Genomic DNA, 14,826 nt, shown 5'->3' with positions numbered 1-14,826 from the left:
ATAAGTTCTGTGCACATTGATAGAGACTTTAAGAAGACCATAAAGAACAGATTCATTGAAACAAGAACAGATAACAATTAAGCAGCTTACAATCTGATAAGGATGATAAAATACTCCTCTCAAATTTGTGTGAAAAGACAACAATGAGGAAATCTGTCTGTAAGCATCACACTGATTATTATTATTACCACACTGATTACTATCATCAATAAAAACAAACGGAGTCATAATAGCAGAGGAATGTGTATGGATATTTCTGAAATAAATGGTGAGCTTCTATTTCTGATAACATGGAGACAAAATGTTAAACAGTTTGAGTCATAAGAAAATATTAAATTTCTTTCACTTAAACTTGCAGTTAAGATATATGTGTATTGAGTTATAATAAGAAACACAGTAGTCACCTTTAGTAACCAAGATCTAATTCAGAATTCTACAGCCGCTTAGAAATTATTCTGAGTTTATTGTAATAATGTATTAGACATAGATATTAATCACAAAGCATTTTAAATCTTATTTACATGCTAACTTTAACATATCCAATATAGAACCCTTTTGAGCAGCATTCATGTGACTTAACAATCAGTGATTGTTCTCATTATTTTTTGTCAACTTGACACCAGAATAACTTAGGAAGAGGAATCATAAATTAAGAAATTGCCTCAATCAGATTGGCCCTTGGGCAAGTCTGTGAGGCATTTTCTTGATGAGTGATGGACAATGGAGAGCCCTTCCCCCTATCGGTGGCACAGCCCTTGGGCAGTTGTCTCTCCTTGTATAAGAAAGCAAGCCAATAAGCACGATTCCTATGTAGCCTTTCTTCTGTTCCTGCTTCCAGGTTCCCATCTCCAGTTTTCTGCTTTGGCTTCTCCTTGATACAGTTTAGTTTGTAAGGCAAAGAAACCCTTTCATCTCCAAGGTGCTTGTGGTCATGGTGTTTATCACAGTATTGCATTTATCTCATCAACAGAAAGCAAAATAAGACAATGGTAAATGCTTGTATATATGAAAGTTAAAGAATTGACATTTTATAGTACTTAGTTCATAAATCATGGAGTAATATTTTTTAAAAAGTGCTCCTTAATACATACACATGTTACTGATCCTCATATCACCTACTCTAAAACTCACTATTATTTAATTTTTTTATTTTTTTACATACACATTTATATTATTACAAATCTATACACTAAACTACATAAAGCAAGAAAAACATGAAACAATCAGAATTATATAAATGTTACAACTCACAGTTAATAAATCTTCATTTTTTTCCTTTTTATGACATCTATCCAAAACTTTTATAAATTCCCTATTAGAAGTCTTAAAGCATTCTTCTTATGAGTTAAGACTGTTGCTACGTAGTATTCTAATGGCCATTGACTATGGGACAAGATGAAACCATACAACCAACTCTAACATTGAAAAGTAAAGGGCTGTTTTATGAACCTGACTCATCTTTTAAATAAAAATGTATCAATATTTAAGCTCTTCTTCTGGAGTATAGACATGATGAGCCTAGAGTAAAAACTGATTGTTATGACTTCCACTCATGTTGCTACAAACTCTATTAGCTAGCAGATTGTTATTTGACATTCTCCATGGGTAATGATATTCAAATTATATTTTCAATAATCAAGTCCAAGTATGAAGGTGATTATACTAACATCAGTTGATAAAAGTCAGATTCTGGAGTAGTTGGCTAAAAAAACAAGAACATATTTTTCTGAAGCATTAAGAAACTTGCTGACAAATCTGCCTGGTTAGACATCCTATACCCATTATCTATAAGAGAGTTGTTTACTCTGCTAATGAGCACAGAGAGCCAGCAGATGTCTAGAACCGATTTGGCAGCTTCTGGGCTTTATATCCATATTCCAAGAACCCATTAGCTAAATATAATTTTTAGAAACACAAATGTCAGGATTCTGCCAATGCTTTATAAACAAGATGCTTAGAATTGGAGGGACGTATCCCTTTACAGTGGTCCCTGAAATGAAGGTGAAAAGGCTGGTGGAGCAGCATCTGAGTTATTTAGATAACAACATCAATGTCCTACTAAAAATTTCTACATTTTGCTAACATTCTTAGAATATCAGATATCTCCTTTATGTATCAGCTCGCTTTAAAGTTAGAGGTGGAGAGGCAGGGTTGCAGTCACAGCATTAGTAGCCTCTCCAGACTAGGTTGTCCACAGAAGCCACAGAGAAATCAGTCAATTGATGACATGAATTTCCCCCTAATTTTATGCCTATAATGCAAATGTATTTTGAAATATTTTCTGGCATGGTGGGGGTTCTAATTTAAGAACTCTTCTAGTTCAACATGACAACAACAACAACAACAACAACAACAAGACAAGTCTCCACATGAGGAGTAATATGTTTAGAATTCCTAATCTCTGCATAGTATGTCACCAACAAAACTTGGAAACCTAACTCGTTACCACAGTTGTAGTCTTCCGATGTAAAATGCAGTGCTTTCATGACTGACAGATTTCAATTAAAATAATGAATCTACTAAAAACTGAAGTCATAAATCCATACTAAATATTTTTTTTTGGCTTTCCGGGACATTTATTGCATGATTTTGTTTCTTACAGGCTCCTACAAAATGTCTTTTGACACCAAAGATTTAGGGGTACATTCAAATAGGTTATCATGGGGAGTCTCTATTTTTTTAAGTATTTTTACATTTGTCAGTTCAAAGTTATTCAGAAAATGCTAATGCCTCAGGAGGATTTATTTTATTTTTTAATTAATTTATTCTTGTTACATCTCAATGGTTATCCCATCCCTTGTATCCTCCCATTCTTCCCTCCTTCCCATTTTCCCCTTATTCCCCTCCCCTATGACTGTTCCTGAGGGGGATTACTGCCCCCTGTATATGCTCATAGGGTAGAGAATATATTGAGATCTTTTTTCTTTGTCTTTTAGTAAGATTTATGTTACATTAGACCAATACAAAGCTGTTTGCTTGATTTTTCTGTTAGATTTGTACAAATATATTTTCTAAATTAGAGATTAATCATATGGTTTTATTATTATTTCTTTAGTAATAGTAAATATAATTTTTTCAACAGTTAGCACTAGGATATTTTAATTTATCCGATACAAACATACATGAATTATAAACACATATTATACATTGGTATGTTTGTGAGTTGCAGTACATCCATGATGCTAGGAGGCCAATGAAACCTCAATTCTAGCACTATAATTGAATATAGTTTCAATTGTAGTATCCAAAATTCCTCCTACACAGAAATCATATTTATTTATGTTAGAAGTCAATGGAGAGTTTTAATGCTTTATTTTATTGTTTTATGAGAATAAGATAGCCGGAAGTAATTTGCCTTCCAGCCTGACTTTAGTTCATTTGAGTAAGTAACTCATGTTAAGGGCTTGATTCATTTTTATGTCTTTTCCAAATGAGGCTTAGATGTCTACACCTTGTAATTGCTTTGTTTTACACATGTTTTTAAATTTTGTCATTTTAAACCAGCAAGGGCTAAAAAGATAATCTCTTTTAATCCCCAAGTTTTTTGAAGAATTAATTAAGGCCTTAATATTGTAAGTGATCTGAAAAATATTTTATATCTAGTTACTTGTAGAATTTCTATTAGAAATGAAGGCACCTAAATCTTTATGTACTTCACTTAACTCGCCTTCCTAAAAGAAGTTGATATCCAGATAATTAACAATTAAATGGAAAAAGAAGAAAGAGAAGACAAATGAAAAAATAAATAAATAGGAACTTACTTAGTAAAGATATAACTTTTTATTTTTCCATATATTAGATATAAAATTTGAAGGATGACAGTTATAGAAATTTCAGCATAAAGTAAATTTTCTGTTCTCCTGGCATTTCCCCTAAGATAAATAAACATAACCTCTAAAGAATATAAAATGTCTTTGTCTTAAAATACATTTTGATTATTAAATATTACTTTATTATATTAATTGAAAGCCACTTGCATTTGATGGGAACCAGAGCACAGAATCACTAATAGATGTGACTGAGGTTCCACAGTACAGAATTCAAAGGGCAGACATTTAATTCTACCTCTTGCTTCAAGGAAGAGTAGGTATATTCTAGGAGAAAACAGCTGGTTGAATGCCAACAGAAAAGGTCTGAAATGTTTTCAAGTAGATATATATTCATCTCTGAATTAAAAGGTAATGTCTACAAAATACATAAAATTAAGTAGTTTGGGAAATGTTCAAGTATATAAAAAATCATGACATAGGAACAGTCATATTCACAAGTTTCTCTCTAGAGCACCCAGGGAGATTAAACTAACCCTTCATGATTTAAAAATTATTACATGCTATGTGTCTTCGTTAGAAAATATCCTAAGGTTGTTTTCATATATAGTAGGAAAGAAACAAAAAGTTGCATAATCCTCATTTTATCTTTTTATTTAACTCCTTGTAATTTTCATTATTGATCAGTTATTTTTCTATCATGTAAGATTTTTTAGGAAAAAGTAGTGAGACTTGAGAATGATATACCAAACACAAGTTCTGTACTCACAGATATTTAAAATAGGTGGATATTCAATTTTCAAAATATCAGAATTAATTTTTACCATGTTATAAATGAACGTTTTGGGTAGCTTCTCTGGCACACAGCTAAAAAGAGCATGATGTGCAATTACATCATTTCATTCTGGAAGGCTGTACTAGATTACTGTTTGAAGAACAACTTTACCCCATTGTTATTGGTTTCATATGAGACAATGATACTCTGAATATCTAAATATTCTTTGACTAGTTGTCCTGAAAATGTTTTACCTGTACTAATGTTTTCATCTTCTCAAAAATACAGTATCTTATGGTTGGAAATAATTTGTTCTAAGAGCTTTATCAACCACTGTTATGAACATGATGATTCTCCATAACAGTTTTTCTCCTTTCTGTATTTTACATTATTTTTTAGATATTTGATCAAAACTACAGTAAAAATCAAAGCCACCTTACCAACTCCCCTTGGTAACTACTCCTATGCCCCACAACACACTCAATTTTGGGACAAGGTCTTCTTTAGTTACTACACACACACACACACACACACACACACATATATATATACTGGTAAGTCTATACTGGTAAGTCAACTTCACCGTGTGTGTGTGTGTGTGTGTGTGTGTGTGTGTGTGTGTGTGTGTGTGTGTGTGTGTGTTGGGCTAAAAATTTTTAATTGCTTAATCTGTCAAAGGTTAACACTGGAAAAGATAGTTTTTCCCTTTCTCAGTTGCTATGAATTCCTTTTGCTTATCCTCTAAGGTTGATGCCTTGCTAGATTTCCCGCAACTATACTATATGTTAATTAGTGTGATTATGAAGCTCTTCATGGACTAAGCTCTTTTATTTGATATTGAAGACATTATTTCACAGCAAATGCCCTATACCTGTGTTTCTAACTTGGTTCACACCCTTTGCAACAGTGTTATATTATGCCTTCTTAGGTGAAGTGGTTCTGTTGTAGACAAACTGGAATAGGAAGCCCAAAGCCAGTTGTTCTCTGCATTTTGAAAAGTTATGGATTTCTGTAATGGATTGTGTATGTACCAAAAAGAAAAAAGAATTTTTTTTTCATGAGGAGTGAGAGCTACACTTATGTGTGGGCATAAGAATGGGGTTTTAAAATGCAGTTGGGAATTGAGATGGTTTAAGAAAGTGACAGTAAAAGACACTCCTCTATGATCGATGACCACACCAGCTACAGGTAGTTGGCTAACTTCAGAGTAAGAGGGATGAATCCTCTTCTATTGACTTAGCCTTCAGTCCAATTAGACTATTGTTGGTCACTCCCAAGTTAAATATAAAAGTTGCAATTGCACCAGAGGGTATATCTTGTGGTGATGACTACTTTTCTCCTTTGTCAGCTTGCGTAGAACTTTCTTACACTTTGAGAACTGCTCCTCAGTAGAGGCTTCCAGGTCAAGCCCAGCTCAATTCCTTTAAATTCTGTTTGCAATGTATGGTTTCTTTTTTCATGATGTTTTACGTTCAAACTCTATGAAACAAAGCAGAGCAACGACAATAGCCTATATTTTGTTGGGTTCTACTTGAATTTTCTCTGACCAGCAGATTGAAGAGAGGTATCTGGTATCTGGCACTGAGCTTTTTTTGTAATATACTACATGGCTCTCCTGAGCGTGTGTATGAGAATTATCTCCACAAACAGTGTAACTTAATTTAAAATATGTATGTATGCACATACACTTGTATAGATTATATGTGTGTATTTTTTCTTTTTTTTAATTGAAAATAGATTCTTCTCTCATACAATATAATTGTACCACAGTTTCCCGTTCCTCCACTCCTCCTAGATGCCCTCACCTCTCCTCCCTCGAAAACCCACTCCCTCTCCGTTTCCTTTTCAGAAAAGAGCAACCCTCCAAGAGATGTCAAAACAAAATACCATAAGACACGGGATGGGTCGCCGAGTAAGTGGAGGTGAGGGCTGTCTCCAACATGGACTCTATTGCCTGCCCTTTGATCACTTCTCTCTGGCAGGACTGCCTCGCCAGGCCACAAGGGAAGAGAACATGCTCAGGCTTGTTGCGACTTGATGAGCACGGGTGGGGTGGTGGTGGGGTGGTGTGGAGGGCTCCTCTTTTCTGCGGAATAAGGGAGGAGAGATGCTGCAGAAGTGGGAGGGTGGGGCCAGGAGGAGAGTAGAGAAGGGGCTAGCATAGGAGGTAAAGTGACTAAATAAATAAAGTTTTTATAAAGGACAAGGCAAAAGCCCTCATGTCGAGGGTGGACAAGCAAACGCAAGAGGAGAAAAAGAGTCCCAAGAACAGGTAAGAGTCAGAAACACACCCACTCCCACTGTTAGATGCCGCATAAAAACACCAAACTAAGCCACAACATACGTGGAGGACCTGGTGCAGACCCATGCAGTCCCCGTGCTTGCTGTTTCAGTCACTATGAGCCCATATGAGCCCTGTTTAGTTGATTTGGTGGATACTTTGAAGTAAACATAAAATAACATTTTCGCAAGTGGCTTCTAATCATCTTTCATGGTCTTTTGCTCTTCTCTCAATTTCCTACTGTATTGTCCTCCACCATTTCATAGGGAATCCTATTCAAGTTTTCCTTTAGGGATACCATCATATGCACACTGTGTTGTGCTACCTACGAATATTCTTATTTGTACATGCTAACGTCCCTTTCTAGGTGTAAAAAAATTTTACTCTTAAATTATAAATGAGCACTGAAATTATAGTGTGACTATGGGATAGTTGAGTTAATATTTGATGTTATTTGTAAGATTTTGATAGAAATTTTGTGCTGATGAACTCAAAGCATGATATAAAATGTCAAATGAGTCATATAATCAGTCAGGGAATTTCATTTTGAGTGGCTCTTCAAAGGTGATGTTTTAGCTTGCTTTGGATTAGTGTCTCATAGTTCTATCATCAAGTTACCATCTGAGGAACATTTTTAGTTCTTTAATGAGGGGATGGCAGACCCATGCCCCTCTAGTTCTGAGCACCAGTGGAATATGCCAATAGCCTTAACTTTAATGTCAAGGCCTTAATATGGTTTATTCCATATTTTATACATCAATTCTGGTAGAAAGTGTTGTTATATTGAATAGATATTAAGCAGTCACCACCTAGAGTAAGCTCCCATTTTTCTATAATCATTACTGATTCTAAAAGGAGATCATGAGAACATGATTCCAACAAATAATCAACAGAAATTTAACTTTCAGACAAATATATTGTAATAACTCAAAATAAATGTCTTACCAAATCGGGTCCTTGCAGTCAATGCCATTCTACCTTCGTATATTCTTTGGTTTGGTCTTTAGGTATAATACAGTGGTTCTCAACTTGTGTGTTGTGATTCCTTTGAAATTTTTCTATTTTCAGAACAACCAATACATTACAATCCATACCAATAGCAAAGTTACAGCCATGAATTAGCTACGAAAATAATTTTATTTTGGTGGTTAACATAAAGAACTGTATTATAGGGTCACAACATAAGAAAGATTCAAAACCACTTTCTTTTCTAACTAGTTTCTCTTATAAATAGTGGTAAAGAATAAAGAATTTTAATTTAAGCACTGCTGGGGAGAAACAGAAAGAACCACACAGAATAGGGAAGCTTCTGTTGATGGTCACAGCCTGCATCAACTTCCAGACACGCAGTCCACATACCTTTATATAGCTTGAGCCAAAAGACTTTAAGTTATCTGAGCTAGGGCCTCTGCCCTTGGAGAAGAGACAACTCCTGATCTCTTCTGTGCGTTGTCTGACCTACAGAGTTCACATGTGTAACGAAATGGTTGCTTTATGCCACTGCATTACAGGGAATGTTAAAAGCCACATGAATAAGTAATGATAGAAAAAATTTCCAGAAAGTATTTGTTGCCAGGCAAATATCAAGTTCTGTATAAACAATATGAAAAAAAAGAGAAGCATTTAGCTGGCTGTGTGATCTGGGGAAGCTTATTCTGAAAGATAAGTGTTTGTAGTTGAATATTATTAATATTAATATGTTCTAATATAGGTATTAATGAAATGATGTAAAAGGTGGCCTGAGTCCAATTACTTACATTTCATATATGCAAAAATATAACCTTTTGTTTAGAGGGTAAATACTAATATAACTGAACAAAAACTAAAATTGTGTGTCACAAAGAGAAGATGGTAAACAGAGGAAATATTTAAAGTGGAATAAAAGAACATCAGTATACATCTTGAGTATTTTAAATATAGTATACAAAAAACTAATGATTTCATAGTAGCATGATAGAGATTTATTTTTCAACTACCCTTTAAGCCTTGGTATTGTTATGCTATCTCTAAAATTAAAAGATAATTATAAAGGCAGGTGTGATGGCTCACGTCTGTCACTGAGGCAGGATGATTATGCTTCAGGCCAGAAAAGGGTGCATAGAGAGTTCTTGATGGAGGAATGGAGTAGCCTTAAAAAGAAAGACACGTCCTAAATTGCAACAATAACACATGTCACCCTACTCAAATGTCTTTAGCCTTGCGTCATAAAGAAGTTCATTTTCATAAGAAAGTAATACACTCACAAGCTATTGCTGACTTTCAAAAATGTTCTTGGTTACATAAAGTAGATTGATGAAAGTAGACTCATGCATGTATGGGCAGCATTTCAGCAAGGTTATTTCGTTCTGGCTGGCTGAGGGTCTGGGGAAATCTTTACTGGGGGTTTGGATATCTCACTTCTAATATTGTGTATCATAGATACATTGAGAACAATGAGTACAAAGTAGTTAACACTTGCTTAGTTAATGAACAATTGACAAAATAAAATCTGGCTTTCAAAATAATATTCATTTTTAACAATAAGTCAGTAGTAAAATATATACAACAGACGGCACATATATTTTACAGACACAAGGTACATGCCCATTATGTGAAAGGTCGATATTTAATTCTTCCAATAGTTATGAAAATGTGGTGCATATTCTAAACTTTCATCAGTACACATTTGAAATAACAATAAATAGCAAAATCCTAGACTTCTGATATGAAACAGACAACAATATTTCTACTCTGAAAGATACCATAGAAAATACTGGTAAAAATTGTTACAGAGCCTGTAAGTATATTATTTTATGATTTGAATAAACTATTAAAATATGAATTGTTACTTTAATAGTTAAGTACTTGGTCACTTTTTAGCACTAACAAGATAGCCTGGACCACTGTGTATTAGACAGTCCTGGCCTTATTGCATTAACCATATATAGGAAACCTATCCAGCTTTCACTTTTGTCACATCTCAGATTGATTCAGTATTATTTCCCCATGGAACAGCTGTGCAAGCCTCTTATTTCTCTTGATTCCCCTCTGACTAGATTTTTTTTTAAAAAATGTGAGAGCACTCTTAAAATTTATAAATCAACTCAAGAAAACGACTCACCCTGACTTAGAAACCCTCAGTAGCTGTAGTTTATCTGGGAAATATAGGGTCGTTTGGTCCTCTCCCACACTAGTGACCAAGCTTAGTTTTGTGCATGTCCCACACAGGCAACCATAGCAGTTATGAGTTCATGATTGCAGTGGCTGTGCCCTGCCCAGAAGAAAGAGTTCCAATCCCATCCAGATGGGCATACAGATGGCCCTTGTTAAACTCAGTGGGTCACAAAACAAGAAATAAGGCATGGATGTAAGAAAAGGATATGCAGGCACAAAGAGGGGAAGATTGCCAGGTGTAGGGGACAAAAATGGGGTATGAATGGATGAGAGCCATCAGGATGAATTATGTAAGTATGTAAATTACCAAAGAACAAATTTCATTAACAAAAAAATTAAACTCATGCTTTGCTTGCCATTCAGCTATAACTCATATATATGCTTTAGTTATGCCATTTCTGAAATAGGTAAGAGGTGACTACAGACAGGCCTGTAGATAGGTTACTATGTGCAATACGTTTAAAGCATCATGAGACTCAGCAAGTACTTAATGTACGTTCCATGTAAACAAGCTTGGCTTTATTTACCACTTAAGCAAGGACTTGAAAAGAGGCTGCAGATGGAGCAGAGAACAGAACAGATGAGGAAGGATGAGCTCAGACTTCAGAAGACAGTTTCTACTTAAATGAAATACTTTACGAAAAATAGAAATAATGCCACTGCAAGTCAGCATTGTACTGATGTTGGGACAGTTCAAATAAGGACAAGGCCACCTGGGAATCAAAGCATAACTGGGAAGGTGATTCACTGAGAGCATTCTCTAATGAGGAGTTAATATCACGAGATTTGAAAATTTCTTTATAAATAGGCAAATAGACAAACACAGGTAAATTATGCATGTGCTGCATTTTTGCATTTTGGTGAATACCCTGGGACTAAGGAGACAGTGTAGCAAACTGTCTGGGAGTCAGAGTGCCTAGGCCATTGTCGGTATTTTCATTTATTACCTGGGGAACTGGGCAAGGTGTAAAGTTTTGTTAACTGTTTTCTAACTTTGAACCTAAGGACAAATTAAGGCTTTAGCATAACATCAAATGGAATACTTAGGGGAAACAAGTGACGGGGGAAAACACATGTGCTGACTTTTCATAAGCAATATATTTCTAAAAGATGTGGCCATGATAAAAGGGTGAATTTTTCATCCACATAATAAAAAAGTCACAGGGCTGAAAAACAAAACAAAAAACAGAACAAAGTATAACATATAATAAGCTTAATAAAAAAATGAGCCTCTTTGCAATCTCTCAGGAGACATTAATTTTGGAAACTTTACTATTGTTTCTGAGGCCTCTGACACTGGTTTTGATGTACCCTCGGCAGGACAGTCGGCATACTGGGCAGAGAAGGTATATGATGACTCTCAGGGTATTTCAAAAGTATGGCATTTAAAAGAAGGCACATTGGTTAAATAATGTGTATATAATTGAAATAATTTTCTAAAAATCTTAAAATTGTATTTCAGTGATCAACTTCTATGTCATCTCACTAAGTCAATAAAATACTCAAAAAGCACATTATATTTGGCTATTTTTTCTTGTGTTGAAATTATATTTTTTTTCTAAATAGCATATTTTGATTACAATTTGCCCTCTCCCTACACCACTGAGTTCTTCCCCTCTTCCCTTCCATGCAGATCTACAACCTTTCTGTTTCTCCTTAGAAAACAAACAGCCATGTATGGAATAATTATAAAATAAAATAAATAAGACAAATAAAACAAAACAAATCTGAATTTTACCAAACAAACCAGAAAAGGAACCAAAGAAAAAGTACAAGATAGATGAAGACACATGCATCAGCAAAAACACCTTGTATTTTAGTTACTTGTCTTTTTACTGTGAAAAAGTCATGTACTTACAGAAAATGTACATATGCGTAATTCAGAATTTTTGTTTTGATATTAGTAAGAGAGAAATATATCTATTCACATATCATAGTTAGATAAAGCATTTGTGTCATTTAATGAAAACATGAATTCCCGAGTAGTTTTCTGCTCTGCATCTGCTATCCAAGCAGTATTCTCTCTTGTGTTTGTAGCAAATGTATGGAAAATATACAAAGATGACTAATTTCCAAATCTCCAGATTTTATAGTTTTATACAAAACACAGAAATGTGGATTAATCCGATACAGGTCAATTTGTGTGACCTCACAGTAAAATCATGTCAGATTCAGCTTCTAGTGAGTTAACACAGTCTTGATATAGATCCTTTGAAGACTACATGTCATAATCACGTCCCCACATCAAACATTGTATTAAAGGTTACACAGTTGCATAATTATAGAACTAGGTTCAGCTAAGTAGCATTTAAAATGTTATAGGCAATAATACTTTACATAAATTATGTAGAGAATTTTAAGTGGCATGTGAATTTATTCCATTCTATAGGTAACAAGTCATGTAGTTTATCTTTCATGCTCCAGAACGACCAGATTTGTCAAAACAACTTTGTTTTCATTTAATAAAAATATGTACCATTAACCAGCACTCTCTAAGTGTCAAACAAACAAAAATTGATTGAAAAAGCCAATCTATCTTTAAATAAATATTTGTACAGTTAAATACATGTGATTTATTTTTATTATAAGACATACAGTAGGAATAATGCTCTTAGTTTGTATCTATTGGTCAAATAAAAATTTAATAAAATATATGTTGGCTTTGTCTTGTGATCTTTCTACACTGAGATGCTCTGTGCACTGCCACAGGACATAACAAAGCTAGATTTTACAAGAACAAATACTTAAACATGAGTTTATTAGCAAGACAGTCATTTCAATAACAGCTATGAGGTATATGTTTTAGTTATTTTGATATCTAAACAGTGTAAACCGCACTTTTGTTATAATGAACCCAGGGAAGAAAATGCATTAAATAAAGAGCAATGATCTTTAGATGTGTCTCATAAGGAGGAGTCTGTACCCAAAGTTCATATACGGAAATGTTTCCACATTTTTGTCATCAGGGTTCATGCTTGTAGTTCTGATCTTCACTTGGCATATATTCTTGTACATTAAGGTTGGAAAACTGAAATAGAAGTCTTAATCACAATGTTAAAGTCCATATGAGCTATTGCATCCCAGTGATAATTTAGTGTGCTTAATATATGCATTTATGTTAGGAATTCCATATTGCTATAATTACAACATCCACCTTTACCTCTGGCTATCTAGCTGTTTTCACAGAATATAAGCACCTATCGATATTCACTTGTAATTATAAAGTAACTAAAAGTTATGTAGAATTACTATGTCATTAATATGACATAAATTTTCTTTTTTATTACTGTACTCACATGTGATTTTCTCTAGGACGTTGCACATTTTCAAAAGCATTTCCACAAAAAAATTCTAAGTAATGATGTGTTTACTTACTTTGAGTATTTGAGATAGGGACTCATTCTGTAGGACAGGCTAGGCCTTAAATACACAATGATACCACCTCAGCCAGTAAGTGCTAGAGTCACAAGTGTGAGTCATGATGCGCAGATTAGATATGTGGTTAGACAGCAATTATATTTACCTTCATGGTAAATTTTGACATCTGTATAGAATTTTTAAAAAATAATCCAGCATTTCTACCTCTATACCTTTTAGTATTTGTTCTGTTTTTTAAAGATGATTAAAAATTTCTACTACTAACAATGTAGTCAATAAAACATTGTAAATTACTATAGATACATAATACATACTATATCCACACTGTGCATCTACCTGGTCTTTGCTAACCCTAAGAACAAAAGCTCACAGTGAGATATCTTCTACTTCAAGGTTAAATTCCATAGTGCTAGAAATATAATGAAATTCATAGTATTTGCAGTTAGACTCTGATATTTGATAATTTTCCAAGTTAATAAAGCAAGAAACCATAGCTATTAAGTTGATTTACATTAGTACGTATTTATTATCAAAGACTATATTTCCTTATTTAATCCTAATTTATTTAATATCGTGCTTCAAAATATATAAAGAAATACATATGGGCTTAATCTTTAATGAAATGTTTTCATACTGTATAAAGAATTGGGAACTTCTTTGCTCACTGAGAATATATACATAATTTCCAAGCAAAGAACCTCAGGAAGGTATATTTGATTTTGTAGTCTCTCTTTTTTTAAAAAAATTTAATTGTTGGATTATCCTGACACTTTTAGCAAAATAAACTGAACTGTATGCAAGTCAATATTTCCTTAATTCATATATTAAAAATGATGGCATGTAAACATTATTACTGTTCACAGTATGTCATGACTTTGGTACAAGTAAAAGTCTCATGCAATTGAATATATCTACAGTTCAAACTTAATCCTTTAAGATCTGGTGTTTCGTGACATCTTTGAGGATCAGAACTCTTTATTTTATTTTTCTTCTTTCTTGACCTTAGAGAATGCAAATTACTGTTGTAATGGATTAATTTCCTTTTCTACCAGAATAATATACTTGAGACTTTCTCCAACCTTGAAACATGCTGAGTATTAAACAATATAATCCTTCTTGTTTTTCCTCAAAGGAATTAATTGCAGGTTAAATCTCCACTCTTTTCATCATTTACAAAGCAAATAGCATTGTGAATACTGTTATTTCTACTATAAGTGAATAGTTAGGCTGGAATTCTGTGTCATATATCTTTCACTTAATAAAAATTTAATCATTTCTTACCTGAAACCAGATCACATATATCTTGAAGAACAATGTTCTGAAAGAACACAAAAAAATTCTGAACAATATAGCTCTGAAAAATGGAACATGAATGCTTTTATGAATATGGGTATGATTCAAATAGACAAGTGAGATAAATCTACATGAATATTGCATCTGGTTCTTTGAGTGGCTTATAATTTTGAAACTGT

The sequence above is a fragment of the Acomys russatus genome, chromosome 8 (genome assembly GCF_903995435.1).
Source record: "Acomys russatus chromosome 8, mAcoRus1.1, whole genome shotgun sequence".
Classification (NCBI taxonomy): Eukaryota; Metazoa; Chordata; class Mammalia; order Rodentia; family Muridae; genus Acomys; species Acomys russatus.
Note: the sequence above shows the minus strand (reverse complement) of the source record.